The following is a 13,754-nucleotide window of genomic DNA, read 5'->3' on the forward strand; positions in this document are numbered from 1 at the left end:
GCAGTCTTTCACAGCAGAAACAGAGAGGTTTTAGGGCATGGTCTGATGGTCCATGTGGGCTAAAGATCCCTCTTCAAAGCAAGTTTTCCTGGTACAGAGAGGGGCCGGGTTCATCTCTTGCACAAATAAAGCTGTGTATGACTGCATGGTCTGTACAGGGCTGTTGATGCTGACCTAGTGTAAAACTTCACTAGTGTGTAACATCATATATAATTTACATAATATTCATAGCTCACAGGTTTTGATAGCACTAGATAAAAAAGGATAGCTTTAGGATTCAGTGAACAACAGCAAAAGAGCTTTTCTGAGCTAGCGCTGCACCATGCAATACACTGCCTGCTACAGAGTTATGTTAACTTCTTTATTTTTCCTTTGCTTTGTGTTTAAGAGAAATGAACTCCAGAACTTTCTGGAAAATAATAACTAAAAAGAGATCTCTCCACCTTTGTATTTGGCTGACAACAGTTTTCTCTGCTGTTTGTAGCAATGTAGTGAATCTGTCAGAGCAGCCTGGAGCACAGCACAGCCACTTTAAGGTAAGGGGCAGAAGCTTCTGCAAAGATGGATTTGTTTCTGTCCTCTGCAGTCAGAGAAGTGCCAGTGCAGTTACTGCAGCTGGAGGACAGGGAAGAGCAGGAATTTGGTGGTGGTCCAAATTAGAAAGCCCAGCAAGACAAGACTCCCCATAGCTTGCAGCAATGGAAATGTGAAGTTATAACAAGGCCAGAATCTATCTGTGGGAGATTCTCCAGCACATGGACAGATCCTGGCGTAGCACTTGCACAGTGGAGCCCGGCTCACGGGGGTGCTATCGCAGCAGCAATCAACTACACGGTTCACATCTCCATCTCAGCTGTACCAGTGGTGAGAGGCTTCATTTCTACAATCCCTGGCTGAAAACTTGGGTGTATATTCTTTTGGAGATAGAATGGTCTGGATAGTTGGGGGGGGTTCTTGCAGAATACCCCATTACTCAGCACTTTTCATTTGCTGTGTCACTTCCTATGACTTTTCAAACCAGCTGAAGAAAATAATGTGTGTCTAGGTTGCTGGTGTTTTCATTGGGATTTGCTGCCAAAATTGCTTAAGCCATTTAGAAAGTCTCCCAACTGTGGCAATATGCTAGACTGTGAGACAGTCACTGATGACACTGGGAATAGCACCTCAGAGAAGCAGATTTTAACCACAGGAAAATACTCTTCACAATGTTGTATTTGTAGCTTTATCTCTAATTCCAAACACCAGATTGATTCACATGTGCTGGGCTCAGGGATATGTATGCAGAAGGGGCCTGGGATCAGCCCAGGTTTATCCATACATTTTTCTGACTTCAGCCACTGCTCAGTTCACACTGGGGGAGTTGCAATTGTTAGTGCCTGTTATCCAGCTGTCGTCACAGTGCACGTTGGTCTTATTCTTAGTAACAGCTAATCTCTTCTGTACGCTTACATCCACATATGGAAGATGAGGTTGGGGTTTTTTCCCGATAGGATTTATTTCGAATTAGAGACAAATGCTGGCCAGGCTTTGGCTGGCTTCGCTGTGGATTCCTTGCTGAAAATTGTCAGTTTACAATTCTTGGCTTGGCCTTTCTGGCCTTCATCTGTGATGGAGAGAAGATTTCAGCATGTCTGGCTGAATTCAATGATAGGGCCTCCCCTAATTGTTTCATTGTCTCAGCTGAGTGATGTCACATCAAGGCCCAGAGTTGCTGTTTTGAGCAGAAAAGATTTCCTTTGTCCTGTTGTTTTGGGAAGTTCATTGTTCTTTTAATGTCCTTGAGGAGTCATGGTGACTTGTTGATGCAAAGGTTTTATGAAGCGCTGTCTTTCAGGAATGCTTGATGTGAGAAAACTAATTTGATGGATTTTTCTCATTATCTTTCCTCGTGCACATGTCCATGGAGTCCCAAGCCTCAGAGTCACCTGCTGCATACAAAACAAATGTCTTCATTTCTTTTGAATTATTTCTCCTAGGCTTGCTTTGTGGCCATGAATCAAGAATACTTTGGCACCACAGTTTTCTAGTTTTGAAATTCCCAGGATTACAGAAGGCAATGTATGAGGGTTTTGTATTTTTTTCACATGACAAATTTTTATCTTACTCTTTCCATAATATTTTGAAAGATACAAGTTGGAGATTTCATATGATGCTTTCAAAACTCTCAAAGTATTTATCAGGAATAAAGCAGAGTGTTCCAAGAAAGCTGAAATACTGTGTTTAGTGAATACATTTAGTGTTTTGAAGATGAAATAGGAAAAATTTCTCTTTTCCTCATAAGCAGGGAAGAGGACAAAGAAATGGAGAAAGAACTAGTAAGATTTATTTCTTTGTTGCTTTTCTCTGGAACAAATACATATAAGTTTTTTCTAAACTTTAGTTTTTTCTAAAGCTGAAGGAGAAACATTCATGGAAGCCCTTTTGTAACAGAGGGGCAGACTGACCTCACCTTTGAGGAGGTGTGTTTTATTTGACTGGCCTTTTAGAAACGCAGTTTGACTCTGGAAGCCTTGTAGGTCCTGTGTGCAAGATATTAACTGCTCCTGTAGTGTGTCACAAGCTTTCATATTATTTAAACCTATAAACATATGCATATCTGTATACATAAAAGCTGTAATAATTTGTGAAACTCAGCACCCTGAAAGTCAGCAACCTATCTCATTCCCCTTCTCCATGATAAGTCTGTTTGATTCCTGCGGAGTTAGAAGGGGCTCAACCCGAGGAGCCGGAGGGCAGTGCCGGTTATTATTTGTATTTTTGGTGTGTTCTGTTTTCGGTGGGCTTTGGTGTGTGTCCAGCGAAGAAGGCGGCCAGACGCCAGGAGGTGGCAGCCAAGCCCTGCTGCCCTGCCTCGCTCTCCCTCGCCGCCAGGAGCCCAAGCAGGGACTTTCTGTGAGCCAAAAGAAATCAAATTACAATCGGGAGATTTGGAACTTTAGCCTGGAGGGAGGGCACACGAGAAGCTGGGAAGGAGGAGAGGGTCAGTGCCATTCTGTGTAGAAAAGTTGTATTTCCTTGCTGGGTGGTTGTGGGTGCTTGCCTTTGGCCTATGCTGGGTGCATCCAATGCTGCTTGTACACACTGGCAAGGTTAATTTTTTTCCTTGGTGTCATTGTTGCATTACAGTAAATTAAAACCTTAGGTGAACCTCAAGCCTTTGTTTCAATACAGGCAAAATTTTTGTTTGTTGCCATGTTAGAACATTAATGATTTGAATGTGCTGCTTATTGCCTTGAATGCTGCTGGGGAAAAAACCCCTCTAGTTTGAAAAACATGTCGAATCAAAGTGAGGGCCTGTTTGGTGGGAAGAAAAAGAAATAGCCAAGTGGTGTGCTCCAGTGCAAGACATTTCAGAGGGGAGAGTGAAACCCATGGAGTTACATGAAATGGAAAAATTAAGTTGCAAGAAGGAAGAATTTGTAATGTAATTGTGGCAAAAGATTGTCTGAATTCAGGCCGCTCCAGGGATGTGGTGGGATGGTATTCCCATATTGCTGCCACCAACACCAAAACCTGCCATCATCATATTTATTTCATAGATTTGACATGATTCTGTCAGACAAAGTGAATTACTTAGGCTTGCGGAAGTAGATGTTGCTCTGTGTGATTATTTGCATCTTGCCCGTGTTTCTTACTAGCACTTGGCTTAAAGATATCACTAAATAATTTCACGGTGCCACCAAATTCCATTATTTCAGTCTCTGCTTTCTGGTTTGTGCAACTGAGTCCCTGCCAATGACCTGAGCCTTGAGCATTCCTTCCTCTGCCCAGCTACGACTTCACCACAGGTCTCCTCCTGCCTATATATACTCCTCTTTTTTTCCTGAGGAGTTACTTTCCAGTTGCATTAGAAGGTCAAAGGTGAATGACAGAATGGGGCCCCATCCCTGTGGAAAACATACTTTTTCAGTTGTGAAAGCCTGTGTGATTTGTAGAGGGGCTGGAGTCACTGACTTCCTCAGTTTGATGTGACAAAGACGTCAAAGCACTGTGTTAAGAGAACTGTCTCTTTGCAACAAGAGCTGCCCCAGGCAGCTACCTCTCCAGTTGCTTTCAGAGAGGAATTCAGGTTAGTTTCCACAGGGCAGTGATAAAATATTCTATACTGTTCCGGTTTGGCCAAATTTGGCTCAGTTCAGAGGCATAGAAAGGCCAATGATTAATTTCTGGGCATAGGCAGCGATATGGGATACGCATCATAAGGTCACCCCAAGACATATACACAGGAAAAAATGGGGAGGAAAAGTCAAAAGTCGTCTGTTAAGTGAACAACACGATGACCTTGAACTGCTTTATTCTGTCCTGACAGATTGTAATGCTCTGTCATTTTCTCTTAATGGAAAGAAGTGTGTGGTTCTGGAAGGCAAAGGAAGGGAAAAATGATGTAGCCGATGAAGGACACACTTGTCAAAAGGCTCCTTTGCAGCACTGCTCTACAAACATAATTAATGTTAAAACAGCATTAATGAATCTTGACTGTCCCTTCCTAGCTGCTGGAGCAGCTAATGTGATGTATGATATGACACCTGAGCATGAAGCTCGGCTTTCCAATGCCACACAAAATGACATCCAGCCGCCCTTGGCAGGGGATGGCAGCAGCGACGCCGTGGCAGAGCCTCCCCAGACTCTGCTCAGCCAGCTGTCCTCAAGAGCAGAGGCACTGGCTCCAGAGGGACAGCTGTGGCACACCAGAGAAAGTTCTCCTATGGGGGGGGGACCTCTTCCTGGTTACCTCTCCTTCCCGACCATCTCTCAGCACAGGTGGAATGAATTGCTCTCTACAGTTTCCTGGCTGCAGCCCTCTGCTGAGGGACCCTGGAGCCCCTTGGCCACTCTCTAAGCAGAAGTGAAGCTGTGGCCTGCGGCCTGAGGATGATGGGTTCCATTAACTGGGACCATTGACTGGTGGCTGTGTGCAAGCTGGGCCATGTGATTTAGTGGGTGCAGGCATTGTCCAGCCTCCACCTGTCTCTACAAAATGTAGCATAGGGCATACAGTGCAGTTTGCTCCATGTGAAGAGACCCTGAGTAGCTCCTCTAGAAGGTCTGGGGGCCACCAACCTCAACAGTGTGGGCTCTGTGATCTTCCAGATGTCTTAGTGTGGTTCAGATCACCTTTCCCAGGTGTCTCATGCTGACTAGAAAAGGGAACATGTGCTCGATTTTACAGCAAATTGTGTTTTTCTGTCTCATGATCTGTAAAATGGGGATAACATCTGACCCCCTTCTCGTGAGGAGAGACCTTTATGAAAGTAATTTCCTTGTTCAATGCTTTAGGGTTAATGCAAATGCCATGTGAATGTGACGTGTTTTTAAGCTGGAAAAGTAAGCGGGCTCAATGCTGACTTCTGAAGTGGTCACTGCTTGACACAGCACCATCATCTTGCAGAGATGTGGCCAAATCAAGTTCAGAGCAGGTTATAAGCCAAACAAGGTCTGTCTCGGAGAGCTTACAGATCAGGTTTGCTTTCAGCACCCTGTCTACCCTGGTAGTCCCTACTGATAATACAATTACCTGAAAGGAGGTTGTATACAGGTGGGCATCAGTCTCTTCTCCCAGGTAGCAACTGACAAGAGAAAATGGCCTCAAGTTGCACCAGGGCATGTTTAGATTTGATACTGGAAAATTTTCTTCACTGAAAGAGTGTTCAGGTATTGGAACAGACTTCCCAGGGAAATGTTGAAATCACTAACCCTGGAAGAGTTCAAAAACTATGTACATGTGGTGCTTAGGGGCATTGTTTATTGGTGGCCTTGGCAGTGCTGGGTTAATGGTTGGACTTTTCCAACCTAAACAATTCTATGATTCCATAAGATCAAGGAGGGATTACGTCTTGATGCTTACATACAATGCATTGCTCCAATCTAGACACAGCTGCAGAGTATCCCCTCATTCACTAAGCACACCGTGAGAGATGTGAACCCAACACACCTCCTATTTCTTCTAACCACAGGCGAAGGTGCTTAGAAAATCACCAGGAGAGGCTTTGAATAACCCAGGACAGAAGTTTAACATCTTTCTTCTCATGGCTGCAATGCAACTTGTGGCTGGGGAAGTGTGCTGAGACCTCTCAGCTGGTGGGGGATGTTTTTGGAGACCTCCTCAACATCAACACTCTGCCCAGAGATGTCATAAGCACAGGAATTCCCCCTCTGACTTCTGCCTTGATTAGCCAGGCTGAGTTGTTTGATGCAATCAGCTGTTCCTGGATAGGAAGCTACAGTGTACCAGCGCTGTTGCCACTGATAATGATTTATTCCTGCCCTGTCTTGCAAGGAGTCTGGTAAGAGAAGCCAAAAAACGTGGGAATATGAAAGCTGCCTTCCTCCTGGTCTCCTTCTGATTGTCCTTTGTGTGGTGCTGCATCTTATGGCGTGTTTGTATTTTCTGTCTGTCATTGCAGTGATCACTACTATGAAATATAGGTAAAACATGTAAGAAGTGCAAGTATGGTTTAAACTCACAATTGTTTTCAGTAGAGGAATCCTGGAATGGTGAGTTTGGCACATTAGTCATGCAGAAGATATTAGAGATCTTCCTCCTAGCTCTTCTACTGAGAAAGGATCTGGCAGGAATGAGGACTGTCTCTATCAAGCCATTATTTTATAGTTCTCTCTGGTGTTGATCATTTAAAGAGATGCAAGCAGAAAAGGAAAGAAGGGCTTCCTTTCCTTTTTCTATCTTCACTGTACAAGTGCCTTCTTGTCATGGTAATAGGTGGGAACCTTACACTTTAAATACTTTGCAAGGGAAAGCAGTTGTGAAGTTCCTGGTTTACTTTCCCATGTGTCACTTTGCTGGGATTGATACTAGGCAGAAAAAGGGAGAAAACACAGATAGTAGGAAAGCAGGTTCATTCTCAATGGCTGGAGTTACGTGTGCAAAATAGGGGTGTAATTTTTCTCTCTGCTTTGGATGTGAGGTTGGGATGAAGGGGAGTCAACTGGATGAACTAATTCTCTTCAGGAGAGAATTAGTAGTTTGACAGAAAATGAGTAGTCTTTTCCTTTGTCCTTTTTCATAGTAGATTCATAAAAAAAACCCCAAAAACTTGGGAGCTAAAATATTTGGGCATTTTGCCTGTGGTTGTCCTTATCGGGACTGTCACAGCACTCAAGGGAGCTGCATCATTTAGATGGATCTTTTATAAGTCAAGTGGGATGGAACAAGGGGCGGCTTTGGCCCAGGAGAGCTCAGCAACAGCAGTGCTCCCTACTGCTTTTCCCAAGGCGAGAGCATATTCCCAAGGATAGCAAAGGGAAGACCCCACTGTGTGCAGCCAGGGAACAAGTTCAGGCTTCTGAGCACTCACACAATCAACTAATGGACAGTTTTCATTTGCCACCACCCTGCACTCGCTATTGATGTTTCATGTCTGATATTGAATGCATTTCCCTTCCTCCCAGGCTAAGCTGGGGCAGGTGACCTGGGCAGTCTGTGGTACAAGGGAGCAGGTTGCCTGCAGGTGGGAGTTGAGTGGCTCCCTGACCTGAAGGGAGGGGGATCATTATCTGTCCTGCCTCCTTCCACTGCTGTCAGGCAAGCCTTGCCCCTAAGGTGGGCCACAGCCAGAAACATCTGAAAACTCTTAGCATGGGTCAGTGGTTGAATTCTAAAACTTCACATGTGCATCAGAAAACAAAAGAAAAATAAATCTGTGGCTTCTTCTGTAAGAACACAAAAGAGCTTGGGGTTCTTGTCTGGAGTGAGAGCTAGTCTTGTGAAATTTGGGCTGTTTGGTGAAATGTACTGGATTGGCTCCAATTTGTGATGCTGATTGAGAAAAGTTGTGGGATCAGGCTTGATTTTTCAAGGCAAGTACCTCTTGTTCTGATTTAATTCTCAGGCAGGTCTCTGAGTTGAAATCAGACAGCAGCTACACATCTCGTATCAGACAGCATATGTAGGTCAGTGATACAAAAAATCCTCGTATTAAAGAGTGTGTGTCCATCACTGATACAAAATCCCTGCTGTGTTGTTTAAGCAGTTTTGAAACACAGAATTACTGTGGTGAGTCACACACATACAATTTCCACGTTCCTTCACAATCCAGACCACTTCACCAAGGCAGAGTGGGAGAAGCTGCCACTGCATCCCTGTGAGCCAAAGCATGTCCAGACAGACCAGTTTCTGGTGTTCCTGGCTGGGATGGGCACGGATCCACTTCTTCCTTATGTGAAGGTTCCTGCACCTCATGGTGGTTTCATAATACACTTTCAGGGCCTCTCAGTATTCCCTTTGAGATTCCCTAGTGATAGAAGAGGAAAGAAATTCAGCCAGGTTTTGTTTGCACAGGAAGGTATTCAGGAGCAGTTATCAAAATTAATTTCCTCAGTGTGTAATTGCAGGAACAGGCGAGCCCACGTGTGCTGTTCAGGTTAAGTCATGTTATTCTTTAATTCTTGTCAGCTCTCTCACAGGCAGATGTGTCCAGGAGGGGCTGAAAACCTCACAGCAGGGAGAGCCAGAGGCTCTTCTGCTGCTGATACATCTGCTTTTTTTAGGGCCTTTCTTTTCACAGCTCATACTTTCTTTACCCAAGTTTAAAAAGAAAGAAGACCAAACAGCCCCCAAAATGAAAAAAAAAAACCCCAAACCAAGCCAGCCTAAATCTTCCTGGAAACATTCAAACATGCAGAAAACTAAAAGAAGTGGAAGGCAACCAAAGCAGCCTTTCTGGAGACCAACGTCTAATGCCACCATCAAAAAATTAGCAGTGACACCCTCTCCTGCACAGGCAGGGATGAGTGTCAGGCTGAGCCACAGCCTTGCATTTCATCCCAGCTGGGAACCTCCCAGAAGAGAAGGGCTGGGTAGAAGTGGCACACTGTGCTGCCTTGAAGGTGAGCAGGCAGATAATCTGTGGTGAAACTTGCTGCCATTTCTGTCCCCTGCTTGTACCACAGCCTGTCTGCTGCTGCCATCACCTGCCAGGTCCTGCCTCTCACCCCAGAGGCCCTGCAGAGGTCACCATCATCATCATAATTTCCTTCCTGTGCACTGGTCCAGTAGCATCCCAGCCTTCCAGAGCAGCTTTGTGAACAGACCCCAAAAACACTGCACCGAAATCTTGAGTGAGTATCCTTCCCTTCCTTTCCCTTCCTGACCTTGCTCCTAGCGGACTTTCTGTCTACCTCATGCCTGTGTAGTTGTCATCAATTCCCAGTTCCTCTGTGCTCCACAGCCTCGTGCCCCTCGCCTATGGTGTTCCTCACTGGCTGGCTGCTCCCTCAGCCGAGCCCAGCGGCACCGGTTATTTTCAGATTTGGAATGTGACACCCATGGACATGCACGTCCACCGGTGGCCCAGAGAAGTGTGGATGGGTTACAGGTGCAAATGGATGGGCTCCTTGTTCCGGGCTCTGGTGTTCAGGGACAGGTGCCCCCCTCTTTTTCAGTTGTGCTTCATAACAAAAGCCCTCTTCACCCATCCTCACCGTCACTCACCGCCTCCAGCATTTCACACCCATATGGCTTTGCTTCCTCCTGCCTCCATCCCAACCCACCTTCCCACTAATTCTGCTTTGTGCTGAAATTTTGATCTCTTGGGCAATTGGCAGCTGCACCCCCTCAGTGTGCCAGCAGCCCTGCAGCCAGTGAGAGGGATGTGCTTAAAGAACAGTCCAGCTCTGTTTCAGCAGGTGTCAGACATCCTTAGAGCACAAAAGCTGTTGGTGAGGAAGGCACCGGGCCGAGAGTGGGTGACAGGAGAGAAGGAAAGGAAGTCACATTTTTGTAGAACGTATCACTTTCCATTGTGAGTACACACCTGAGTGCGGGTGGGCGAGAGCCTACAGAGCCCTTCAGAGGAGGTGCTGCAGGGACCTGTGGCAGGGATTGATTCTCTCCTGCTCTTCTCATTCATCTCCCCTTTGTTTTCTACTCCCTCATTTTCTCTCCCTCAGCTAATTTTGTGCTGATTCAGCTGTTTTGCCAGGAACTCAGGCTGCAGTGCCAGCTGTGTCTGCCTCTGTGTTGGGACCTGTTCCTGCTTAGGGGTCCTGCAGGAAGTGAGTACCGCACTGTGATTTCTCTGTGAGTTCCCAAAATCTCTGGGATGCTCAAATCATAGAATCATGGATGGTTTAGGTTGGAAGGGACCTTTAAAAACCATGTAGTTCAACCTCCCTGCAATGAGCAGAGATGTCTTCAACTGCACCAGTTTGCTCAGTCCCATCCAGCCTGACCTTGAATGCTTCCAGGGATGGGGCTTCTACCACCTCTCTGGGCAACCTGTTCCAGTGTTTCACCACCCTCATTGTAAAAAACTTCTTCCTTATACCTAATCTAAGTTGGTTGTCCTTCAGTTATCCCTTGTTCAATTGCAACAGGCCCTGATAAAGAGTTTGTCCTCATCTTATTCAAGGCTCACTTCAAGTGCTGAAAGGCTGCAATAAGGTTTCCTCAGAACCTTCTTTTCTCCAGGACTGGGGTGGTCGAGGTGCTCCAGGGGCCAAGCTGCTGCTCCTTTGCCTCCTCTCTGCTCCCTCAGCTCCTCTGGGAGCAGCTATGGGCCAGGGTGCTGGAGGGGACCTGCTGGCCAAAACCAGTTTATTTTTTCTGCTGTACTGGGGCAGCTGCCACAGGACCACAAAACCTCCTTGGAGCAGCTAGACAATAGCAGAGAGAGTTTGTTAGGGTGCTTTATTTTATTTATTGGTAATTTTAGCCATTACTTCACTGATGAAGTTGAATATATTTGTTTAAATCATCTTTTTAACAATAAAATTGAAGGTTGTTTCACAGAGAATTTTCCTTTTGTTCTTTGCTCAAATACTCCTGCCCTTTGGCTGTTACTAGTTGCATCCACAGATTTCTAAACAACTTAATCTGTGGAAATTAGAGTTTATGGGGAGGGTCAAGATCTAGTACATCTGAGAGCAATATTCCTGTCCCTTTTAAACATCATTAATTTGTATTGAATACAGGAGTGTGTAAACAAAATGCCAGCTGTACAGCAGAGGATAAAAATTACAGGGCAGTGAAGCCAATTAAATCAATTGCTGCAGGCTTTGCCTTTCCCTTGTCTCGTGGGAAGGGCTGGGTGGGAAGGCTGGCAAACAGAGGTGTGGGCAGAAGGACACAATAATTGTCCTCTGTATTTTAAAGGCACATTGTCACCACTGCATCAGATACTGTCACCAGCCTTCAGAAAGGGGCTAAGTTGCTATTTCAGCTCTCAAGCCACTCTGCTTGACATATTTGCTTTCAATGCATCAGAGAGTTCTTCACATCCAATTTTGAGCAGTCAAATGGTCTGACTAGCTTCCAAAATAGTGACAAACTCATAATTTTATTAAGAAAATCTATTTAAAACTGAAGGGAAAGGTGATTGTTCACCTGTCTGAAAAGACTGCTTTTCTAAAACGTAAGCAAGCACGTAAGCCTCCCCTCAGACAGTGTGTGAGGTCCCTGCAAGAGTGGTACTATTTAAGGTTACTTTTGCAACAGAACTTGCAGTTTTGGCTTCTTCAGAGGTTCTTTGGGATACAGAAATCAGCACTTTGTCCTGCAGAGCTGCCCTTCACTGCAACAGGGGAGTCACCATCTACCTATTCTCTGGGCTACAAAGATAGAACAGTATCATGGAATCATAGAATCATTTATGCTGGAAAACACCTTTAGATTATTGAGTCCAATTTTTAACCCAGCACTGCCAAGTCCACCACTAAACCATGTCCTCAAGTACCATACCTTCACATCTTTTAAGTACATCCAGGGATGGTGACTTCACTACTTCCCTGGACTGCCTGTCCAACTGCTAGACAACCATTTTGGTGAAGAAATTTTTATGAATATCCAGTCAAAACCTCCTCTGGCACAACTTGAAGCCACTGTTGCTTGTCCTTGTTACCTGGGAGAAGAGGCTGACTCTCACCTTGCTGCAACCTCCTGTCAGGTAGTTTAGAGAGTGATAAGGTTTCCCCTGAGCTTCCTTTTCTCCAGGCTAAACAAACCCAGGTCCTTCAACTGGTCCCCATAAGATTTGTGTTCCAGAGCCTTCACCACTGCCCTTCTATGGACATGCTCCAGCCCCTCAGTGCCTTTACTGTAGTGAGGAGTCCAAAACTGAACACAGGATTTGAGGTGCAGCCTCACCAGGGCTGAATATGGGGGGATGATCACTGCACCGGTCCTGCTGGCCACACTATTTCTGGTACAAAATGTCACAGCCAATGTGTTTATGACATCTATTTTTGAGCAAAGCTGCCCACTGGGATTTTCAGCCCTCTGTCACCGGCAGAGGTGAACGAGGCAGTGCTTCCACCAGGCACGTAGCTGGCTCAGATGTGGTTCAGGGGGTCCATGTGGTTTCTCAGTGGCTTTTCTTCATTTGCGTCAGGTGACAGGAAACTCCCAGTGGGTGCAAGAGCACGCCAAGGGTTTTTGGGACACTCACCTCTTTCAGCTCATTTGCTTTCTTTTTTTTTTTACTCCTTCACTGTATCTCAGACTGAGCTGAACAGGACGTTGGTTTTGCATTGCGTGAAAGGAAGAGGTCACCCTTGAAAGGAAAAGGTTTCCCTTGAAATCTCTTGCTGTCCTCAAGGGCAAACCATGTGGGTGGGTTCGGAGTGCTGGTGGCTCACAGCATCCACCCCACAGCAAACTTGGGTCACTGATAGCTGAGGTTCTCCAAAGCCACCCACATTTGGGTATGGACAAACGGTTCGTCAAGCTTTCATCTCTTCCCATAAAGATTTGTCTGGTGCAGGCCAGCTGGCTTCTACACCAAGCCCAATTCCATTTATCATGCCATGTGGGACTGCCAACAGCAGCTGGTTGACATAACAATTGCATTTTCCAGCAGTGGAAATAGTGTTTCCTGTTGCCCATCTTTCATTCCTGTAATCCCGAGTGGAGGCTTTTGCTCTCATTTTGTTTTATTTTCCTCTTGAGGAAGACATAAACACATTTCTTACTTTCCTGTTTGGAGCAAAGTGGCTGAGTCAGCACCAAAACCAGCTCTGGGCGCCTGCTCATGGTGAAGATGGGAAGTGTATGACTTGGGGTAGCTGCCGAGGGTCACCTAAATTCCTTCTGCTCCTAAACTCACCTTCCTATGAGCTTCAGACTGGTCTTTGAATAGTCACTGCCCATCCCTGCTCTTAGGCTCCCTGACAATTTTCCCTTGACCTCTTAAGCCTGAAATGCTCTGTGTAGCTTCAGCCACTGCTGGCAGCTGGCCAGTCCTGTGAGCACCACTTCCAGCCAGCCCTCCAGAGTCCCTTTCTCCCTCTGAGCCCTTCTGCACCTCAATTTTTCCAGTAAAGTCTCCTTGTCTCCCCAACAGACAATGAGTTTTCCCCAGTCTTGGAGACCCTCCAGCCTCTTGCTGGCTCTAGGGAAGGTACTGCCTGCTGTGGCCAGAGCCTCAGCCAGTGAGGAAATTTGCTGGCTTCACAGGCAATCAAATTTCAGCCTGCTCCTTTCAGAGACACCTTAACCCGGTCAACTCTTCCCCATCCTGGCCATGTGGATCACAGGGCACACCAAGTGCTGGTGTGGGCAATGCCACGAGGGAGCGGCACCGTCTGCGGGACCCCTCCTCCCTGGCAGCCCTTCGGCTGTATGGGGGGACATGGATGGCTACAGGAGGCAGGGCATGGCAGCCAATCCATTGGCATCACATTTGTGTCCTCTCTGGGAAAACCTTCAGGCTGAGATGAACAACTTCAGCCCAAAGAGGAACACAGCAGGCAAGGGGCTGGAGGGAAGTTGTGGTTTTATACTAATTAACAGTGCTTCAGGA

This window comes from Corvus cornix, chromosome 1A (assembly GCF_000738735.6).
Source record: "Corvus cornix cornix isolate S_Up_H32 chromosome 1A, ASM73873v5, whole genome shotgun sequence".
Lineage (NCBI taxonomy): Eukaryota > Metazoa > Chordata > Aves > Passeriformes > Corvidae > Corvus > Corvus cornix.